Genomic DNA, 23,641 nt, shown 5'->3' with positions numbered 1-23,641 from the left:
ATTAAATTAAATAATAGATATTTTATTAAATGGGTATTTTCCAATTAAAAAGTATGTAGAGTAGGAAACATTCTTTCTAAAAAAAAAAAAAAAGATGTGTTCTTGTTAAAAGATGAATACTTTTTGTCTAATTCAAAGCTTTTTTAAAGGTTATGTATAAAACAAGGTAAAACTAACCTGGAAATAAGAGAGATGTAAAGAAAGTTAAAGAAATAAAGTAGTATTTTTGGTAAGAAAGCTTAAAGAAAAATAATTTTATATGCAAAACAATCTTGTATGCTAAATTTTTGTGCCAGAATAAAATGACTGGTTGTTAAAGAAAGAGGGATGTTCAGGACAACCATGTTCAAACATGTCATGAATGGTCTGTGTAAGTCATAATAAGAGGGTTTATGAAAAGAAAAAACTTTTATATGATCAAGTTGTCTATATTCAATATTTTTAAAACCTCATTTATATGCTAAATAATTAGTTAGAATAATGAGATTTTCTTAAGGTACTGCTTTACTCAATAAAATTACAAGACTTTATAATTTTTTGTATGCAAAGTTCAACTTTTACTGCATCTCGGTGTTTTCAGGTCTCTCTCCCCTTTTAAATGGACTGAAATAATAATTCTTTCCTTCAATTCGTTTTCAGCTACTGTAAGTTTTTTCTTTGGGTCATAATTGTTTTGGCCTGATGCTAATAATGTTTTATCTTGAAGGTCTAAAGGAAAAGTTTTCTTCCAACATAATATTCTGTGCTCTTGGCTTTAAACTGCTCAGGAAGCACCTCCTATGTCTAATTAATTGAAGTACTGTTCTCATTAGGTCTGACGTGAAGATTGTCTAAATGAACAGCAGTCACATTGCTGAAGGTCTTTTCTTTTTTCGTTGTTGTTTTTTTTTTTTTTTTGAGACGGAGTCTCTCTCTGTCGCCTAGGCTGGAGTGCAGTGGCCGGATCTCAGCTCACTGCAAGCTCCGCCTCCGGGGTTTACGCCATTCTCCTGCCTCAGCCTCCCAAGTAGCTGGGACTACAGGCACTTGCCACCTCGCCTGGCTAGTTTTTTTGTATTTTTTAGTAGAGACAGGGTTTCACTGTGTTAGCCAGGATGGTCTTGATCTCCTGACCTCCTGATCCACCTGTCTCGGCCTCCCAAAGTGCTGGGATTACAGGCTTGAGCCACCGCGCCCGGCATGCAGAAGGTCTTTTCTTTTGCCTTTCGGTAACTGGGCCTAACAAACAGATTTTACATTTTATCAAAAAAATTTCTCTGTCATTATTATTAAGTTTGGGTTTGCTTAGGAAAAAACTGAGATTAAATTTTTATTTAATTAAGGTTATTACATCCCTGTAACTTTCTGCATGTGCTTTTACAGTCCTTGTGTCATTGAGTACAGAGCTTTGACTTCTGACTCAAAAAAGGACCCCAAATCTTGCTAAATCTTAAACACTGACAGCAGTTAAAGCCTCATCTTCAGACCCAGTAGAAGATGCCAATCAAAATAAACTGTGTTCATGAGACACAGGGCCAGAAACTAAAACTATTCAATTCAAGTGCTAGGGACTACAGCAGAAGAGCTAGGCATGTGAGATCATAAGGGCTGATTTTGAGAGAAAATCAGTTCAGTTTCTCTATAAATTAACCATTAATGTTGAAGGCACGCTGAGGCAAGATCAGAATATGGACCTCTGTGTTAGATTAACAAGATTTTCTTATTTTTTATTTTTTTAATTTTTTTTTGAAACGGAGTCTCACTCTGTCCCCTAGACTGGAGTGCAGTGGTGTGATCTTGGCTCACTGCAAGCTCCGCCTCCCGGGTTCATGCCATTCTCCTGCCTCAACCTCCTGAGTAGCTGGGACTACAGGTGCCCGCCACCTCGCCCGGCTAATTTTTTGTATTTTTAGTAGAGATGGGGTTTCACCATGTTAGCCAGGATGGCCTTGATCTCCTGACCTCATGATCCACCCGCCTTGGCTTCCCAAAGTGCTGGGATTACAGGCGTGAGCCACAGCACCTGGCCAACAAGATTTTCTTGGAGCATTAATCCACTTCTTAATAAAAGATTATAAAGGTTACAAAAAGGCTTATGGAAATCATATCTTATGGTCAAGATAATTAAAGTTTTATAGGCAGTTTATAAGATTTGAGAGACATATTTAATTGACCTCCTTCTGTCTTCATTAAGGCTTACTGTTTGGGAAATTAAGTCTCCTCTCTCAAAGACAGAGGTTTCTGCTTTTGTTTTTTTAATCTTTGAGTTATCATTTTGGCTAAATAAATGACTTACTTTATAATGACTGTGATCCTATTTTGTAATATCAAGTGTTCTAAACATTTTATATTTAAAAAATTTTCCAAAATCAAATTCTAATTTTGGTCCTCATAAATTTATTGATATTAGTTCCCTAAAGTTTATAAGAGATATTTGGTTTATTTGATATAATAAAATCATACAGGAAGCATTGTCAAATATGAAACAATGTTTAACCTTCTTTGAATTATATTTACATAAATGTGTTATTAGTGTGTGTTCTGGAGTTGTATGAAATTCCTGTGCTTCTAATACATCTTAGCATATGTTATCAGTAATAATTATGATTTTTATGTGAAATTGTTGTATTTCACAGAAGTAACCAATTTTTTTGTAAACTGTGTATTTAACTATGACTGTTCTAAGACTTTTGTCATTCAGTTTTATTTCTATCCTTTTCAAAAGGTGGCATTATAACCAGCACAGGACTCTGACAGGTGCTCTTGAAGACAGGTTTCTGATAACTATGGAGATTGTGACACTAGAATAGAGGAAAAACTTCCAAGATTCTTAAGGAGAGCTGAAATGTTCATGAATATCAAGCAGAACAGGAGTTAACTGCATAGACTAAACCCCATGGAAGACTGAAATAAATCCTTTTATTACTTTTTGCTTAAAATGTTGCTGATCCTTCATTTATCAGAGGTGAGAAAAATTTTTCTTTTGAAATATTTACAGCTTTTAGTAATTGAGTAAAGTACATGCCTATAAACAAAATTTGGAGCATATTTCTCTCTACCAGATTTCTCCAAAATTTGGAAACTAGTTGCAAGTATGCTTAACTTATAGCAATATAGTTATTTGCATAAGTATAATAAGAATCTGTTTTCTTTTTCTTTTCTTTCTTTTTTTTTTTTTTTTTTTTTTGAGACAGAGTCTCACTCTGTCGGCTGGAGTGCAGTGGCCGGATCTCAGCTCATTGCAAGCTCCGCCTCCCGGATTCACGCCATTCTCCTGCCTCAGCCTCCCGAGTAGCTGGGATTACAGGCGCCCGCCACCTCGTCCGGCTAGTTTTTTGTATTTTTTAGTAGAGACGGGGTTTCACCATGTTAGCCAGGATAGTCTAGATCTCCTGACCTCGTGATACGCCCGTCTCGGCCTCCCAAAGTGCTAGGATTACAGGCTTGAGCCACCGCGCCCGGCCAAGAATCTGTTTTCTTTTGTAACAGGACATAATTGTAGACACTAGTTATTTTACCAAAGTTTTTTTACTGGAAGTGAATTATTTTAGATACAGACTCCTTTAAGGAATCAAAGTTGAATTAAAGAGCAATAAAGCTCCTTCAGAAAGCTGGTCTTATATCTTGTCTACACAGTCCCTGTACAGGTTCCTGACCTATGGCAAGTAAAGAGTGTCACTTTCTGACAATCCCAGGAGCCCCAAGATTCCTTGGGACCTAGAGGTGAGGAATTTACTCCATTAATACAGATATTTGTAGGCATAGGCTGGGCTTAAGGCATTAAAGTCAAATCTGAGATTCCCTATGGAATAAAGTTTCAGCAAAGCCAATTTTTTTAAAAAAGAAACAATTATTCTTGCCGATTTTATGCATATACTGTCAGGCCTTTATGGTCAAGTATAATAAGACTAAAACTTATTTTGCAGCTGAATTTTTCTTATAACTTATCTTTAGTGAAAATAGGACTGGAGGAAGAAAAAATGTGTTTCAAACTATCTCAGAGACCTTTGTTTTAAGCTACACTTTAGAAAAAAGGTCTCTCAGGCAGTAAATAAATAACTATAGTACACCTGTTGTTAGATTTTAGTCTTGCCAAATATTTTTCAATTTTTATTATTTGGACTGAACTTACAGTTTGGACTGAATTCTAAAATTTTTCTTGACTACTGGTCTACAAAATAATCTATTCTCTTTTTTCTTCTATTCCTTTTTTTCCCCATTTTTCCTGATTTGAAATCACTAAAAATTAAGCTGTGCTTTCTTAAAGTCCTGCAGACTGAAGCTAGACAACTTAAACTTTAGAAGAAAATGACAGGAACCTATTTACATACATAAACCACTTTCATACCAGCCTACTGATTCACAAACTTCAGAGTAATAATATCTGTATCAATTTTCCAGTATTGCTCACTTCTTTGTTTTTGTTGTTTTTCTCCCTTCCTCTCCCTATATTCTTTCTGTAAAACGTGAGATTTCACAACCTGCTAAAAATGAGCTTTCCTAATAATGTGGGACCTTCCTGTCTAGGAATAAACTGTTCTAGCCACAAGGGATGAGACGTAACCTGACACTAGGGGCCCATTTTCATCTAAAATGCTTTTTCTGAAAGACTTTTAAAAGAAAAGGGGAAAATGTGAAAGAAAAATAAACCTTGGGAGGCCCAAATTACGAAGCCAAGGAAAAAGTCAACCTGGGAACTATGTCAGGCAAACTGCTTCCCATTTTATTCCTAAATGAGCTAGCTACAAAGATAAAAAGCTACACACCTCCCTCACAGTTTGCCCACAAGGGAATTCCTCATGAACAAAGGACAGATAGAATTCAAAGTCATCCCACTGAGGTTCACCTGAGACATGCATATCTGATTGCTTCCTCTGACCTATTGTTTATGTAAAAATGCAGATTCCCTGAGTCAGACTAAATTGTATATTCAATGGAAAGCTGATCAAGGACTCAAAAGAATGCCACCTTTTGTCTCTTATCTACTTATGACCTGGTGGCTCCCACCTCGAGTTGTCCCGCCCTGCCAGACCAAACCAATGTACATCTTACACATACTGAGTAATGTCTCACTTCTCCTTAAAATGTGTAAAAGCAAGCTGTACCCGGACCAACTTGGGAACACGTCAGGACCTCCTGAGGCTGCGTCACAGGTGTGTCCACAGCCTTAGCAAAATAAACTTGCTAAATGTTTTGAGACCTGTCTCAGATACTTTTTGGTTTACAGAATCCTGCTTCTTTTCCTTAAGATGGGAAGAAAGAGGGGAGGGAGAAAAAGAAGAACCAAATAATTAAATCCTTCAAGAGCAGTTCCCAAAATAAAATTTTATTTAATTACTCTTTGGAAACATAGAGATATAATTCACACATGTCCAATTTGTACAGTAAACTTGTCCTATTGTAATGGTGTAATTAGGAATTAATATATCTAAGAGACTAGAAAAATCACAGTCTGATTAAACATGAATTGGAAATATTGAATCCTTAAGCACTGACTCAATATTTACATTGATGTGTTATAAGAAATATTAGTACTTTCACATTTTAAAAATGCATTATAGGTCCAAGCACCACCATGGCTCATGGCTGTAATTCCAGAGATTTGAGATGCCAAGGCGGAAGGATCACTTGAGGCCAGGAGTCTGAGGCCAGTCTGGGCAACATAGGAAGACCCCCATCTTTACAAAAAATAGAAAATAAAAAAGTTAGCTGGGTATGGTGGTGTGAACCTGTAGTACCAGCTACTGGGAAGGTTATGGTTGGAGAATCATTTGAAGCCAGGAATTTAAAGCTGCAGTGAGCTAGGATTGCACCACCACACCCCAGCCTAGATGACAGAGTGAGGCCCCATCTCTTAAATTAAAAAAAAAAAAAAGTATGATAAGTCAATACTAATTATGTTGTATTAAAAATAAGAAAATAATTCATCTTATTCTTGGAAGATAATTCCTTTGGGAAAAAAATGTGAATAACATTTTATATCCAAAATATCTTTGTAGGTTTCAGAGCTTATTAAAGAATATATATAATACACCTTTAATTTTAGGATTAGTTTATTGTTAAACTTTCAGAGCTACTCATCAATTGGTACTCAATTGATGCATGCTAAGTGAGTGAGTTAGTAAATTATATAAATGAACTTGATATACTTTAAATTTCACTAGACTCAAAATTATGACCAATGGTGACACTTTAAAATGATGATGTTCAAACACAAACTAAATCCACCAATCAAAAGCCACAGAGCCGTCAAAAAGAAAAAGAAAAAGAAAAAAGAAAAACAAAACAAAACAAAACAAAACAAAAAACCAAAAGAGAACTAAGCAGTAATTCCAGCAGTAAAAACAGATTTAATTCAGAAAAAAACAATTGCAATAGGGGAAACAAAACCTCAATATAATACTGGGCTCAATTTCAAAAACAACAAGGAAAAGTGATAATTTGTAGCCAAAATGCAGGGTGGGGATCAGCAGGATAGAAAATTACTAAGAGGAAAGATCTCAGGTGAGGCAGGTTCTGGTGAAAACAACCTAACAGTATTCTTACTGAAGGCTGGCCGGGGTGATCAGACATCTCCTGGGGGATGATGGAGGATGAGGAACCCCCAAGAGTAAATCTGAAATAGAAGATGGGGAATTCTTGCTAAACTGACTTTCAGGTTCTTGCTAGAACTGGACTCCGAAAGGAAGGACACCTAAGCCCAGAGTTTGAAACTTAGACAAAAATAATGCACAAATGAGCCTGATTAGAGTTTGATTAGCAGAAAATCTTTGTCTCTCCTCTTGTGCATGCTAAATTAGTTAATTAACTAAATGAATTTGATGTCTTTTGAATTTAAGTAAACTCAAAATTATGGCTGATGATGAAACTTAAAGTCAAAATATTCAAAGAAAAACCAAGTATGTCATCCAGAAGCCACAGAACACAAGCATTATTCAGAAGACTAGCATGTCTTTCATAGGCAAGCATAAGGCTGACGCACCCAAATATGACTGAAATGAAGTAATTGAATAAAGACTTAAGGCCGGGCATGGTGGCTCACGCCTGTAATCCCAGCACTTTGGGAGGCTGAGGCGGGTGGATCATGACATCAGGAGATGGAGACCATCCTGGCTAACATGGTGAAATCCCGTCTCTACTAAAAATACAAAAAATTAGCCGGGCATGGTGGCGGGTGCCTGTAGTCCCAGATACTCGGGAGGCTGAGGCAGGAGCACGGCAAGAACCTGGGGGGCGGAGCTTGCAGTGAGCCGAGATCTCGCCACTGCACTCCAGCCTGGGCGACAGAGCGGGACCCGTCTCAAAAAAGACTTGAAGAGCATCTAAATGCAAGATGCTAATTAAAAACATAATAGCTTTGCTGAGGGTGCTGTCTGTCAAATGTCTCTTGTCAAACCCCAGGCTGAGATCAGTGATACTTGACTTTCAGTCAACCCAACATCCCAGTAAAAAAAAGAAAACCTAGGACCAATCCCGGTTCTGTGATTACAGTGGTTCAGCTGCCTAGCACTAAAGCAAAGGGCTCGGTCTCAAGTTAGGCTAAAGTTTAAGAAGAATGACAAACACCTTTATTACTACTGGTGCATTGCACAATGATGTTCACAAAAGTATAATAACCATAATGAGGGCTATGGGTTTGCAATTAACTGTCTATTAGCAATAACCAGTGTTTCTCTTCTCTTGACCAGTCAGATGACTTTTGGGTTTTATTTCTATGATTTGCCAAAGTCATAGTTACTAAATCTTCTACATAAGGGATTGTATTAAAGATCCAAATAGCCACTGTAGACAGACACAAACAGAAAACACCTTTGTCCAAAGGTAATAGGGACCCAATCTCATCAATTGTAACTAAGCATATTAACCAATGCTGAAGGTAAATGCCAATAAATATATATTAGCTCATCTTCAAAAGATAATGCAACAAGTATTTTTCCTGTTATCTATTTAAGGTATCTGATGCCTACAGAGATATCAGGCCTCTAAATGGAGCACTTAGGATGCAGACTGAATTTTTCCTTGGGCTAGGTGACTTGTTTAAAAATCTTGTCAGAGTGTTAAGTGGCTTTTTATTTATCTTCCTAAAAAGCTATGTCCTGAAGTCTATCTTAAGAATGCACATTTTGTACCACCAGGCATGGTGGTATGTGTCTGTAGTCCCAGCTGCTTGGAAAGCTGAGGCCAGAGAATCACCTGAGGCCAGGAGTTTGAGGCTGTACTGTGCCAATATCATGCCTGTGAACAGCCACTGCACTCTAGCCTGGGCAACACAGTGAGACTCCATCTCTTTAAGAAAAAAAAAAAAAAAAGCACATTTTGTGATACAAAACTATGACTAAAGTCTTACATAATCACATCTCTTCCCAGCACCAATTGCCACCATTCTTTCTAACTAATGTGATATAGTGCAAGATTAGAATATACTTGTGCCATAAAACAACACTAGAAACATTTATTAATGTCTTTCTTGATAATGACTTTTTTTCCTGTCTTCTCACATCCTCCTTTTACCTTTTACTTTCTGTCTTTACTGTCCTCCACCTGCCTATGGGAGGTGGAAGCTGATGAAACACATGTCTAAAAAGACTAGGGAACTCAGATCCAGAAAAGAATTGAGGCTTTATTTCCATTTGTAGTTCTATTATGGAACATCTCAAAGATCCAAATTATTCAATCTTTAAGCATCACTTAACTCTTCAAAAATACATCAGTAATTCCTAAATCTATCTAAATTCCAGGAGCGCTGGGATAATGAGTAAAATGATCTGTAATGAAGTGTCTGGTGTTTTTTTTGAGACGGAGTCTCACTGTCGCTCAGGCTGGAGTGCAGTGGCCTGATCTCAGCTCACTGCAAGCTCCGCCTCCCAGATTCTCGCCATTCTCCTGCCTCAGCCTCCCGAGTAGCTGGGACTAGAGGCGCCCACCACCACGCCCGGATAATTTTTTTGTATTTTTAGTAGAGACAGGGTTTCATGGTGTTAGCCAGGATGCTCTCATCTCCTGATCTCATGATCTGCCCACCTCGGCCTCCCAAAGTGCTAGGATTACAGGCGTGAGCCACCGCACCCGACCTGAAGTGTTTTTTTAATAAACTATGTAAATCTAAAGTGTAGTGTTATTTCCCCTTGGACTACCAATATTATTAAATCTTGCTTATTATGATTCATTTGAATTTATTCCAAACTATGAGAAAGATAACTGTAATAGGTATGGAGAGGATTCTTTTTGACATTTTGGGAGCCATAAAAACCAATATATATAATTCGAATAGGGGTATCTCTATAAAAATTTACAGATTGTAAACCCTCACCCTAAGAACATTAAAGAAATATTTGCCATGGATACTGATTTAGACAATACAGAGATGCTTGGGGGTAATCACAATAATCTAAGTCTTCTGTAAAGAATGTGGTTAATAAGAAAGTGAGGTGGGAGGAGGAAGAGTTATACATAGCAAAATTCATTTTGAATTGTAGAAACTCGGAGCAAGATGTATTTACAATTGTCCCTTTATCTCCACCAATAAACTGAGACACTGCTGGTGTTTTGCCTCCACAGAGATCACATGCTTCTCATTAAAAGGGAAATTGGAAAGGTAAAACAACACTTCCACAGCAGAATTCAGTCAGCCCCTCCACTCTGAGACCATCTGTAGCTAAAGTCTATTTAGAAAGCATGTGAACCCATTGATCTTACAACAAAGCCACAACTAAATTTCACTTAAGTAGTGCAATTCATTTTAAGCACAATAGAGAGTAATTGAGAACAAAGTAATACAAGAAAGTGATATTAAGTAAGCCTATACCTAGCATTTTTTCCAGATTGAAGATCACAACCTATTAGTGAGTCATGAAGTAAATTTAATTGCTTGTAATAAGACTTTTTAAAAGCCCATAAAATAGACTATAATAGTGTAGAATAGGATAGAATGAAATAGGTAGGATAGAATAAGAAATACCAGAGTGTCATTGCATGAATAAGGGTGAGTATTATTTTATGAATCTTTTCTATCAGTTATATATTTGTATGTGTATGTCTACTGAGTAACAGTATAAAATGTATTTTTAGCTGAGGAATGGATTAAATCACTTGAATACACAAAAACTTTGGAGGTTGATACACTTGGGTTTTAAATCCTAAGGGCAGCCACCTTCTAATTAATTAGCCTTAGCAAGTTACTTAATCTCTTTAATCTCTTCAGCAACAAGAAGAGAATTCTTTATCGTCTGAGGATTCCTTAAATAATGTCTGTAAATACCTAAACTACTGGACTAAGTAATTTAATTTTCTAGATTAGGATCAACAGGCCTAGAATCTGGTTTCTTAATGTAGTAGCAATGTGATCTTGCCCAAACTATTTCACTTCACTGTGCTTTAGTTTTGTTTGTATTTTTAACTGTAAAATATGGGCAATAAAGCAATTATCTCATAGGTCCCTTGTGAAATTTTGATGAAATAACACATATAAAACACTCAGCACAATGCTTATGAAAGGATTCAGGACATGCTACCCCAAAATATGCCACTTTGGCATATTAGTTATTTTGAGTTGAGAGTGATTGAACATGCAAGAAGGGCACAATGCTTTCTTCCTTTCTGCCAAAAAAAAGACATCAAATTTCCCATGTACGGGGACCCTCTCTGTATTAGGAAGAAGAGAACACTCTCTTTTTAAATCTTTAATTGACAAATAATAATTGTACCTATTTACAGGGTACAGTGTGTATTTCAATACACGTATACAATGCATAATAACCAAATAAGGGTAATTAGCACATCTGTCATCTAATTCATAATTTATATTATGAACAATCAAAATCTTCTCTTCTAGCTATTTGAAAGCATACAACAAACTATTGTTAACTATAGTCACAATAAATTGTTAACTATAGTGCTATAAAACACTAGAACTTATTCCTCCTGCCATGCTGTAATTTTGTATCCATTTACCAACCTCTGCCTATTCCCCCTCCCTTCTCTTCCCAGCTTCTAGTAATCAGTATTCTACTCTCTGCTTCTATAAGATCAGCTTTTCCAGCTTCCACATATAAGTGAGAACATGCAGTATTTATCTTTCTTTGCTTAGTTTATTTCACTTAATGTCCTCCAGGCTCATCCATGTAGCAGCAAATGACAGGATTTCAATCTTTTTGTGGCTGGCTGAATTGTATTCCATTAGGTTTATATACCATATTTTCTCAGGTTGATTCCATATCTTAGCTGTTGTGAGTAGTGTCACAATAAACATGCGAGTGAGGATATCTCTTTAACACACGATTTCCTTTCCTTTGGATATATAGCCAGTAGTGGGAGTTCCGGGTAATATGAGAGTTCCAATTTTTAGTTTTTCGAGGAAACTCCTACTGTTTTCCATAATGGCTATACTAATTTACATTCCCACCAACAAGACGTGAGTCCTCTTTTCTCCATATCCCCACCAGCATTTGTTATTTTGTGTCTTTTTGATAATTGCCATTCTAACTGGAGTGAGATGATATCTAATTGTGATTTTGACTTGCACTTCCCTGATGATTAGTAATGTTGAGCACGTTTTATATACAGTTATGCATCCCTTAATAACAAGGATATGTTCTTTAAAATGCATTTGTAGGTAATTTCCTCATTGTGGGAACATCATAGAGTATACTTATACAAACCTAGATGACATAACCTATTACACACCTAAACCATGTGGTATAACCTGTTATTCCTAGAGTATAAATCTGTATAACATATTACTGTACTGAATACTGTAAGGAATTGTAACACAATGGTAAGTATTCGTCTATCTAAACATACTTAAACATAGAAAAAAAGTAAGTCATTGCACTATGACAGTACAATGACTATAACATCATTAGATGACAGGAATTTTACTATAATCTTATGGGACCACAATGGCATATATATATATATATATATATATAGTCTATCATTGACCAAAACATTATTATACAGAGTATGACTATACTTCTTGGCCATTTGTATGTCTTCTTTTGAGAAATGTCTATTCAGATTATTTGCCTACTTTTTAATCAAATGATGTATGTATTTATTATTCATTGACGAGTTATTTGAGTTCCTTGTATATTCCAGATGTTAATCCCTTGTTGGATGAAAAGTTTGTAAACCCTTTCTCATAAGAAGAGAACATTCTTATGAAGACTGGGAGTCAGTGCTCAAATGGATCTGTATAAACAATCCTATTAAAATAATTCTTCCATTAGTTCCCCAATATGTTTCCTAGTCATTTTCTACAAATTACTAGTCCTAGAAGGTTATACCCCTTTCCCTTTTTGTTACTTCTCCACAATTTATCATTTTTGTTTTAAAAGTATGTAAGCTCTCTATTCTAATTGTTTCTTTGCATTTTCATTTTTTTTTATGAAGGCTTCAATGTGCATGTGAAAATAATAAATAAAAATTGTTTGCTATTCTCAACTAATACAGGAACAGAAAACCAAACACCCCATGTTCTCACTCATAAGTGGGAGTTGAACAATGAGAACACATGGACACAGGGAGGGGAACATCACACACCAGGGCCTGTCGGGGGTGGGGAACAAGGGGAGGAAGACCTTTAGGACAAATACCTAATGCATGTGAGGCTTAAAACCTAGATAACAGGCTGATTGGTACAGCCAACCACCATGGCACACGTGTATCTATGTAACAAACCTACACATTCTGCACATGTATCCTGGAACTTAAAGTAAAATTTAAAAAAAAGATATAATAAATAATATTTTAAAAATTGTTTGCTATTCTCCTGTTAATCTGTGTTTTTGTCAGTTCAATTCATGAGCCTCAGCCACAGAACTTCAGGAGTAGAGGAAAGTTACTTTTCTTTCCCTACAGTTCTGGCAATGAGAATGGGATATCATTGGCTGGGACACCCTGCACACTCCAGAGGTTACCATTGAGATCTTGGGAGCACCCAGCAATGTTAGCAAAAGGTAAACATTTTTACCACATCAACCTCCTCATCTCTGCCTGTAGAGTCTGGTCAAAAGAAAATGGCAAGAGACTATCCTTGTCTTTCCCTTTTCAAATTCAGATTAGGAGGAGAAACCATTTGTGTGAACTAGTTCTTTGGGTATAGATACTTATGATTTTTTCGCGTGTGACCAATCAAAATTTAATTTCTTTAAGCTACATTTTGCTACAAGCAAAGAGATGGCAAATCAGTTTACTGGTCATCATTTTATACAAATAAAGAAGGTGAGATTAGGGTCCTGTACACTTTTTCTGGTCCATGTGCAGAGTAATGGTTCAAACCAGTTCTGTGGTTCCCAGTAGATTTGTAATGGTTCAGGTTATCTTTATTCATCTTCATAAGCAGTTAGAAACAGATTCACATGAAGGTTATGAAATAGAGTATGGTTACCATCTCCTCAAGGAAAAGGCTTGGATCTAATGCAGAGATGGGGGTAAGGAATCAACTCAGGTCTCCTGTGCTCTCCATGATGCAACTTCAAGAAGACAATTATCATCTTCACTCCCATCCGAGGGAGCACAACGAAGTAGGTGAGGGTCTTCCACATACTAGCTGAGCCCTCTTAGCCATAGACACCACTTGATGTGGCTGCCCCAATTTGGGATTGGACTGATCCCATAGCCAAGGAACTCAGAATGCAAGTGGGTTCTGGCAATGAGAATGGGATATCATTGGCTGAGACACCCTGCACACTCCAGAGGTTACCACTGAGATCTTGGGAGCACCCAGCAAAGTTAGCACAAGGTAAACATTTTTACCATATCAACCTGGACATTTTCAACTTGGACTCCTTGTGATTTTTATTTGAAGTACTCTTGATTTTAATTCATCATTTCCCTCCCAGAGATGGTCATTGTTTTCCTATGTCTCCGTCTTTTATGTAATTTTTCAAATGGAAGGGAATCACAGGCATATGTCCTATAGGCATGTTGTTAAAACTGGCTTTATAGACTGATGGGTTTACTGTCCTCGTTGGGCAGGTGTTTGGACAAACTTTGCTGTGGGTCATCAATTTAAAAAAAAAGATGAGATTCTCCTTTCATCACTTTTTATGTTCTGAGATCTCAGCTTGTAACCAGTGAGGATATGCTCTTTGGTTTCTGCCAGCTGATGGGTACGGGTTATCAGGGATGCATCAAGTGGCTACCCTAAGGCTAGGAACCCTAGACATTGGAGGGTATGCTGAAAAATCAATTGGAGAAAAGCAGATTAATTGGAAAAAAAGGCATGCAAATCTATTTAACGTGTACATACAGGAGCCTTCAGAATGAAGTCCCAAGGATAGAGGGGAAATTGTCTATTTTTACGCTTCAGTTCAGCAAAGTATGAACAGCCATATAGTAATATGACTGGACAAAAAGGGTAGGATCTAATGCTAATAGACTGAGGGAGAGAAATCCAGCCAGGCCTACCTGTCTAGATTTTTCTTGGCCTCTCTGTGCATGCATTCCTTCCTTCTAGGTAAGGGACAGGAATCTCTCTGGAATGGGGGTCTTATGACCTACAGTCAAACCAGGTAGGTCACATAATTTCTTTATGGCCAGTTTTTATATAGAAAGACAGAGGGAAAGTTAGAGTAATATTTTTAGGTTTTATGGCTGACTTGGGAAAAGGGGGTTCTGATATCTATGACCTGTTCAGGGGAAGAGAAATTCTAGTTTTTATGGTTAGCCTTGGAGGCAAATGGGACTGAGAGACAGGAGGGCAGAAGAAGGTCAGATAAAAACTTTTGCTTCTGAGGTCTTCATTATGGGGTATTACTTTCTGAGTCCCAACAAAATGAAGTGTGCAAGCAGCATTTTCATTGTCCAACCATGCCAGCTTTCAAGAGAGTTTGTTTTAATGAGGAGTCAGTATGGCAGATGCACTTGAGAGTAATGATTTAAGAACACCCTGACAATGACCCTACGGTCTAAGAATCCAGGAGTAGCCAACCCAGGGTTTCACTCCTTAGCTAGGAAGGACATCTGAACCCCTGACCCATCCCTTAGAATATAGGCCATACAGGGAATCAAGGCCCTTTGCTTTGGGTTAGATGGAGCTTGCTAGGTGGCAGGTGCTAAATAAAAATGTTATATAATCTGCATGCTTTTTACAAATGGGAGCGGTTCTCCTGTCCAGCTCTCCATGACCAGACCATCCTTGTATGTAAGTTCCCCCAGTAAATCCTATGTCTCATTTGCTCTCAAGGTCCCACTCTATATGGAGTCTTTGTTGTCTCTACCCTTATTGCTTTGCCAGTGTGGGAAGTCCCATCCAGCATCACCTGTCCAATATCACAGATTAGAGAGTCTGTAATTGGATGCATCTCACTTGTGTAGGACACCAGAGACACTAATTTTCACAAACATTATTCTTACTGCCTGTGACAATGAGGGTTTTTGCTTTCTTAGGCTATTTTGGGGAGTGTTTTTTGGATCACTGGAGCTGCATCTTCTGCACCTCTTTGGGGATACCTCTTGAATTCATGATAAAAATGTATTCTAAGCCTGGAAAGTTACCTCCAGTTTTTTCATGAAAAGATTTATTGGATTGAGTTGCTGTTAGAATGGATATATGCTTGGAGATCCTATTTGCAATGGCTACATGATGAATTCATGGATTTAGAAAAACTTTTAGAAAAGATTTTTAGAGAACTCTCATCCTAAACAAATGATTTTTTGGTACCTATGGGAAGTTGAAATTGGAAGTAGGACAAAAAAAGAGCATTATGGCTAGGCTTAGAGATTCCCTCAAGATTAAGAACAGAAATCAGACTTAGAACAAAAGTTAAAAATCCACATCTACTGTACATGTCCCTTTCCCCTGCAACTGTGCTCTTCTTTACTCTCAGTTCCCTATCCCTAACCTTCCAGAAGGTGTTCTGAATCTCCAGACCCTGACTTATGTTTCTCTCCCTCAAATCCAGCCCAGACTCCTAAGCAAATTCCTATAATCCCTGAAGCTCCTCTGACTTCTTAAAAAAAAAAAAAAAAAAAAAAGTCCCTAAACACCCAGCTTCCTTCTTTAAATTCTTTTTCCCTGCAAGAATAGCAGAAAGCACTCTGGCCTAATCTCCAGGCCAGGGAATACAAGTTACTTATGTAAATGCTGATAGTCAGAAAATAACTTTGTCAGAGGCCCCAGGGATACACAGCAGGGCTCATTTCATTGTCCCTTATAATTCCATCTACTTTCTGGGTCGATATAATCAGATCCCATCAGCTGTAAGTCTTCCCATGAAATTCCTTTTGTGGATGTATCCTTAATGCCCACGGCAAAGAATTCATGTCCTCTGGACAGCAGCAGATCTTTTAAAATAAAAAGTCGTTTTATACCACACCCCACCCCACCCCCAAAATACACACCTTTCAGAAGATCCTATCAAACTTAAAGAGAAGTTAGAAAAGTTAGAGACAATGTACAACTCCCCTCATAGGGATTTTGATTGGCTCTTCCTAACCAGGGTGATACTGTGGTTACCAGACAAGCCAGACAACCCCCTAGGGACAACTACCTCTCCCCAGCAGCAAACACACATAAAGAAAACAGGTAGCCAGAACTTCTCCCAGGCCTTCCTGCAAATGACCAGGAAATGACTCAGCTGGCAGCTGATATTTAGGGCCTCATAAAAGTGGTAGTAGAGACCTTTCCCACCAAAGTGAATTGGTCTAAGGTTGAAAAGTACACTCAGAAAGAAAAGGATGCCAAGGTTTTTGTGGAATGCTGTATACAGACTTTCCAAAGGCATGCTGCATTTAACCTCAAAGCCCCAGAAAATAAAAATCTTATTATTTCCACCTTTATTGGAAATCCTCTGTCTGGAATAAGGAAGCAAATCCACAGTAGCTTTTTTGTCTGGGCAGGACAGTCTCTTCAACATTATGATTGAAGCTTCTACCCCATTCATTGAAAAAAGGCTTGCAGGAAAACAGGAGGGGGAAAAAATTAACATCAACTGTCCTTGCCTTGCAAGTTTAGTCTTTATAAAAACACACCTATGACTCTAGGGGCAATTCAAGTCCCACCCATTTTTCTTACCAGCCCCAGAGCCTCCCCTATTCATTTCAAGATGTTTGCAGGCACTATATACAAAGCCAGACATTGAAAAAAACAATTGTCCTGCACTTAAAAGAAAGGAAAGCTTAAACAATCTCTCCAGACCCCAACTTCCTCAGAGGATCCATTTTTCTCTTTCTGAGAGAGGAAGCATATCCTCCATCCTTAAAATAGAAGATCAAGAACTGAATTTTTAAATTGACACTGATGTGACTTTCTCTCTTACTGGCTCAAAGTATTCATCTCTATCTATCATCTCTAATTCTATTCAGCTGTTGGAACTCCAGGGAAGCCTGTTTCATTGCCTACATCTTAGGCCACCCAATATTTGTAGGTCCTCTTAACATCCATCATTCCTTTCTAGTTTCTGACTTCTTACTAGCAAACCTTTTAGGAAGAGGTTTGTTATGTAAATTTAATGCCACCATAGAGTATAATTATAAAGATGTTTTTTATTTTCCTACCTTCAGACCAAACCTCAAGCTTCCTACCTTCCCTAATGGAAACCCATATCAATTTAAAATCTTCTGAAGAGGATGCAGACCTAAAAGATATCCCACTTAGTATTTGGGCCTCACATATAAATGAGATTGGATAGCTACTGAGTGCACAGTCAATGGGCGTTACCTGGAAGAGTAATAAACCTTTCCTATAAGTAGCCCAATACTCTCTCTTTCAAGATGAAAAATAAGGAATTGAACCTATAATCAACTATTTTATAGCAGGGTTTTCTTATACCTTCTTACCCTGCAATACCCTAATCTTGCCAATAATAAAAGTAAAATTTGATTTAGAGGGGAATCAAATCCATAGATTTGTACAAGATCTAAGAGTCATAAACTCTTATAATGCCCCATCACCCCATAATTCCTAATCCAGCCACTATTCTGACCTCAATTCCTGCTGATGTAGTCTGGTTTATAGTAATTAATCTCTGGTCAGCTTTCTTTTTAATTCCATTACTCTGGGACTCAAAATTTATCTTTGCATTTATGTTTAGAGGAAGACAATCAACATAGATGCATACCTCATAGATATTATGAGTTCCCCTCAATATTTTTCTAAGTCTGTAAAACCAATTTCAACCCTGTAGCTTTTACTCAAGGCTTCACTGTTTTTCAATACATTAATAACCTCTTTCTTTATAGCCAAACTAAACAGAGTGATCTTACAGACTCCCTCATTCTCCTAAAATAACTAGCTGAATGAGGCCTTAAATCCTTCATATCTCAACGTCAGTGGATGCAAACAACTGTTACCTGCTTAGGACATGAGATATCTCAGGGCACTAGAAACAGCACAAAATGCCTTGAATCAGCCTTGCCCATCTCTCTCCCAAAAACAAAAAGCAGCTGCATAAATTCCTAGGGGCAGCTAACTATTGTCACCAATGAATTCCTGCTTTTGCTGCCCATGCTAAACCTCTATAGATGCCCTCGTCCTGATGCTACTTCAGAGTTCATTTCCTGGCTCTTGGAGCCATTGAACTGCAAAGCCTGAAAATGAGCACTTCTCACATAGCCAGCTTTTGGCTTACCCAACTTTGGCAAACCGTTTCACCTATACTACCATGAAAAGAATAGGATTGTTTGGGGTATTCAGAACAACCTCTTGCCTCTTGGATATGAGGACTAAGCTCTGATTTTTTTATCTTACCCAAATTTCCACCTAAGGGGTCTAGGGAGTCATGCCCTACAAACTGTAAATTCTCATCAGATGGGTTTTATTGGACCCTATATATTGTGGCTTACTTTTCAATCTGACTCTGGCATAACATTATGAGACAAGGAAAAAAAATGTTTAACCCCAAGATATATGTCCTTGCCATACCTTAAAATTGCCCTGCAAAGTGTCTTGTGGGAAGAATCCACATTCTATAGAGAATCCCTTTCCCTTTTGTTTTCCTTTCTTTCTTCCCAGATCCAGGAGATAATCAACTAAGAGCCAGGCACACTTTTAAGTCCTATAAAAAAACTATTTACAACCTGGTCTCTCTAAAATCTGCTATCTAAGAGCTTCCTCTGCACAATAAAACTTGGCGTCCATAATCCTTTATCTTTAACCTGAACATTCCACTCTGCCGATCCCAGGTCTTCAGACAACCTCAACCAATTGTCAGCCAGAAAATCTTTAAATTTACCTACAGGCTGGAAGTCCCCACTTTGAGTTTCCTGCCTTTCTAAACCAAACCAATGTATTTCTTAAACGTATTTGATTAATGTCTCATGCCTTCCTAAAATACATAAAACCAAGCTGTACAAATAAGGGAGGAGACCACCCCTCATATTGTCTTATGCCCAATTTCTGCCTCCAAAGAAAGAAAAAGTAAAAACTAAAAGGCAGAAATGAAATCCACAGGCAGAGAGCCCGGCGTCACGCCCTGGGTCTGGTTAAAGATTGACCCCTGACCTAACTGGTTATGTTATCTATAGATTCCAGACATTGTGTGAAAAAGCACTGTGAAAATCCCTGTCCTGTTTTGTTTCAGCACCCAGTCACATACCCACTGCTTGCTCAATCATGACCCCCTCACGCGGACCCCCTTAGGGTTGTAAGCCCTTAAAAGGGATAGGAATTACTCACTCGAGGAGCTCAGTTTTTGGATACATGAGTCTTGCCAAAGCTCCTGGTTGAATAAAGCCCTTCCTTCTTTAACTCAGTGTCTGAGGGGTTTTGTCTGTGGCTTGTCCTGCTACACCCCAACCACCTTGGACACATGTTCTCAGGACCTCCTGAGGACTGTGTCACTGGCCATGATCACTCATATTTGGCTCAGAATAAATCTCTTCAAATATTTTACAGTTTGGCTCTTTTCATCAACAGATATCCTATACTATATTTCTTGTAAAACAGAAAGTATCAGAGACAGGTCTCAATCAATTTAGAACGTTATTTTGCCACATATGCCCAGAAGAAATAAACATGGAATCACAGAAACAGTCTGTGGTCCATACCTTTTTCCAAAAATGAATTTGAGGGCCTCAGTATTTAAAGGGGAAAGGCAGGCCATTGTGGAAAGAAGGAGGGCATGATAATCCACATGTTGTAAGGGAAAAGAAGTAGGTAGGGAATAGTCAATTATGTATTTATCCAGCGCTCAGTAAATCTGCACTTTACATAAGATAAGGTGAACACAGAGTAACTACCTGTGGAGTTATTTAACATTTTATCTCTAACTATCTGCTTAGGAACAAAAGAAAAGGCAGTTTCTTGCACAACTCACATTTCAGCTTAATTTTTTTTTTTTTCCTTTTGTCATGGTGAATTGGGGTCCTGAGTTTTTATTTTCCTTTCACATTATCAAGTCAATTAGACTCTATGGCATCAGGCATGTCCCCATTCCTGCATGAAGTAGTCACAGCTGGTACCTTAGTTGGCAAATTCAGTATTCTTACATTAGGTTCCCTTCTTTACCTCCACATTCCCCATTCCCCCATTCTGTGTCCATTCTCTTATGACTTAATAAGACACTGCACCTCTCAACACAGTAGCAGACCAGCTATACACAGGCCCTATTAACAAATTCCTTCATTGTAACACCTTTTTTTTTTTTTTTTTTTTTTTTTTTTTTTTTTTTTTTTTTTTGAGACAGAGTCTCATTCTGTAACCAAGGCAGGAGTGCAGTGGCGCGATCTCGGCTCACTGCAACCTCTGTCTCCCAGGTTCAAGAGACACCATGACAGTGGTAAAGAAATTAACAACTGAGGTTATTCCTCATCTTGGCATTTCTTTATAGATTGAATCAGACCAAGAAGCTCATTTTTTAGTAGAAATAACTCCCTTCCAAAATCTCTAGATTACTCATTAAAATTTCTTACTTCATACCATCCTCAATCATCAGGGCAAGTAGAACATAAAAATCTAGACGTAAAAAGAATTTATAGGAAAAAAATCCATCAAGCCATCTCTTTCAACCAGGAGATCAAGTATACATCAAGATTTTTAGAAAAAGTATGTACTGTTACCTTGCTAGGAAGGACTTTATGAAGTACTGCTAACCACCTACACTGCTATCACACTGTCTGAATTCATGTGAGCCACATCAAGGTAGAGCCAGTCATCACTCTCAGGACAACTGAAAGACCATCCCTACAGGTGACCTCATAGTAAGGATTTCAGAGCCAAGGCTCTAGAAGCAAGATGACACCACAAAGCAAACAGCTTTCCTCAAGATCACAGATCAAAAAAGTTTGCTTTCATCTATTTTCCCCCTTTAAGTTTCTCTCCTTCCTGGTGTGTGGGGGGAGTAAAGGGAGGATCTTTTTCAACAAAACCTCCCATTTATTGAGAAGCTCACTGGAGATTACTTGTCTCAATCTATCCTATTCTCTCTCTGATCCTCCACTATGGGCTTTCTTTCAAATGCTGCCTCTTTCATATTAACCTCATTCTTTTCTTCATAGGTTTCACACAAACCTGACACCACCCTTGCACAAGTTTCTCAAACCTTGGTCATGTCAACTAAACAATATAATTATTGCTTATGTCAACATCCAGATAGCATGAACAAACCTGAATTAGTTTTTATTCCTGTCCATGGGGCACCAGGTAGACCAACTATGGAAGATAAATTAATGAAAGAGTATGGTATCCATGGCCAGAAAAACAATGTCACTCTACTTTTACTTCTGGTGAGTTCATCGGGCAAGGAAAAACCTCTGTGCACACTCAAGAATTGTCCCTTGCTCAAGCAAAGATGTTGGGAAAAAAAAAAAGAAACTTTTCCAATTAAAAACAAATATGGTACTGATCTCTTCCCAAGTACCAGCCAAGACAATATTGCAATCAAACCCTGTAGTTTGACTCCATACACCACATCCTCAAACCCTTCATGGAGGTCATAATGAGGCAGGAGAATAGGGTCGGGAGACAAGAAGCCTGAGGACAAATAGGGTTGGGAGACAAGGCAGGAGAATAGGGTCGGGAGACAAGAAGCCTGAGGACTTCTTGGAATTGGACCAAAAGGAAAACCCCACCTCTCCATGCCCAAGTGAAAAGGGGCCAGAGTTCCTGCCCTCTACAAAACCCTACTCCCCTACCTCACAAATGAGAATTGCCTCTGATTGGTTGTGGGCCAACCTCCACTTCAGCCTCTGATTGGTCTCAAACCAAGCCTCCACTTCAGTCTCTAATTGGTCACAGGCCAATCCTTCATTTGCATAGGATATAAACAATTGGAAGCCTCTAAAGGGTACTTAGGGATGTTACCAAATTCTTTTAGTTTAATTTGAAACTCTGAAGAACATTGCAATGAGGCTCTTGAGCCACTTGCTCAAGCTTGCTCCTACTCTGTGGAGGCTACTTTCACTTCAATAAATCTGTGCTTTTGTTGCTTCGTTCTTTTGTTGCTTTGTTTGCGTGTTTTGTTCAATTCTTTGTTCAACACTCCAAGAACCTGGAAAACTCTCAGTCAAGACTTTCCATCCGGTAACAATAAGTGATTCTAGAACTACCTTTTATAGCACAAAGTTTTGCCAAATCACCAAATGTGTTGGCTGGTTCATAGGCCACTCTTGCACAACCTGGGTGCGGTAGCTCAGCTGCTCTCCTGATTAGGCTCCTTAACACCAGAAATTGTATATAAATAGATCAAAAACCTGGATTAACTTGGTCAGGTGACAAAATCAAGCCTTTTAGCTGCCAAAGCCAGATTGCAGGTCTCCTACGTCAAATATTTCACGACATTTTCTGCTTTTACAAACTGACAGAGGCACATGAAAATGAAGGTGTGGAGACATCAATACGACCAATAACAACAGTTGTGGAACACACTAGATCTGGAGAATTATAGGTTCCACTTTTTGTTCATGAACAACACTAATCATTTTATTCTGTGTGGTTGATGAAAATGCTGCCTCTTTGTGAGTCAGTTGGTATAAATATTGCCTGATTTATACCTTTGAACAAAAAAGATTAACATTCTCCATAAGATAATGAAGCTCAACCATTTTATTAGACTGAGCTATTCCCACAGTTGGGAGATTGGTTTAACGGGATATGGAGAAATGTGCTTAGGTTTGCACTTTTCTGGTTATTTATTCTCATTCTAAGCTGTATATTCTTCTTTTGAAGATCTATCACTCAGCTACTAAACTGATTCTTCTCTCCATAGCCATTAATTCAGATTTTATTATGAGAAACTTATGGTAAAGTTTCAGATGGGGGAAATGAAGGAATTCAGAACATGCTACCCCAAAATATGCTACTTTGGTATGTGGATTATTTTTATTATTTTATTTTATTTTATTTTTTGAGACAGAGTATCACTTTGTTGCCCAGGCTGTAGTGCAGTCGTGCAATCTTGGCTCACCACAATCTCCGCATCCTGGATTCAAGCGATTCTCTTGCCTCAACGTCCCAGGTAGCTGGGATTGCAGGCACGCACCACTGCACCCAGCTAATTTTTGTATTTTTAGTAGAGACGGGGTTTCGCCATGTTGGCCAGGCTTGTCTTGAACTCCTGACCTCAGGTAATCCACCCTCCTTGGCCTTCCAAAGTGCTGCTATTACAGGCATGCACCACTGTGCCCAGCCCAGCATGTTGATTTTTTTGGGTTGAAGGTGATTGAGCAACAGCAGAGGCAAGAAGGGCTCTCTGACTTTCCTCTTTCTGCCTCAGGTACGACT

General features: G+C 38.2%; 1 protein-coding gene across 3 annotated transcripts in view; it reads right to left on the bottom strand.

Annotated features, from left to right (window-relative positions):
- The window catches only part of SPAM1 (sperm adhesion molecule 1), a 49,948-nt gene extending 28,848 nt beyond the window's left edge, over window positions 1-21,100 (bottom strand). For 2 of the 3 annotated variants that reach the window (XM_023223536.1, XM_023223535.1), the window contains exon 1: window positions 20,238-20,451. The gene's annotated coding sequence lies outside the window, so the exon portion shown is untranslated. Of the gene's footprint in view, window positions 1-20,237; window positions 20,452-20,979 lie in introns of those variants that run through there. The other variant, XM_023223534.1, reaches the window with a different exon arrangement.
- Window positions 21,101-23,641: the final 2,541 nt, after the last annotated feature.

This window comes from Piliocolobus tephrosceles, chromosome 8 (assembly GCF_002776525.5).
Source record: "Piliocolobus tephrosceles isolate RC106 chromosome 8, ASM277652v3, whole genome shotgun sequence".
NCBI lineage: Eukaryota > Metazoa > Chordata > Mammalia > Primates > Cercopithecidae > Piliocolobus > Piliocolobus tephrosceles.
Note: the sequence above shows the minus strand (reverse complement) of the source record. Positions and strands in the feature narration are given on the sequence as shown.